The following is a 415-nucleotide window of genomic DNA, read 5'->3' on the forward strand; positions in this document are numbered from 1 at the left end:
GCCTCTCCGCCGTCGCCGCCCCTCGGCGGGCCTAGTCCGGCCCCGTCGGCTTCTTCTCCCGTTGTCGTCTCTCGGCGGGATCTGCCCTGCTGACCCTGGGTATCATGGCGGATACCCTCTCCTGCTGGCAAGCAGTCTTCTGGCCACTCCCAAGACCTTCCAATGGTAATGCTGATCGAGGTATTGGTTTTCTCTACCTACGTTCTGAGGTTCGTCGTCTTGTTCTTCTTTCGGCGCAAGGAAAGGTGATTGGTGGTCGTGATCTCGGTGATCGTGAGGCCATTGGTCCTGGTATGGAGGTAGATCTACCTGGTTTTCGTGTTCACGTTGGCTATCGCCGTGGTCTGCCGCCATCTACCCAGCTTCCTCAACCATCTGGAGTCTCACTAGATGGATCTGCTCCGAAGGCTTCTGC

Source organism: Lolium rigidum, chromosome 6 (genome assembly GCF_022539505.1).
Source record: "Lolium rigidum isolate FL_2022 chromosome 6, APGP_CSIRO_Lrig_0.1, whole genome shotgun sequence".
In the NCBI taxonomy this organism is placed as follows: Eukaryota; Viridiplantae; Streptophyta; class Magnoliopsida; order Poales; family Poaceae; genus Lolium; species Lolium rigidum.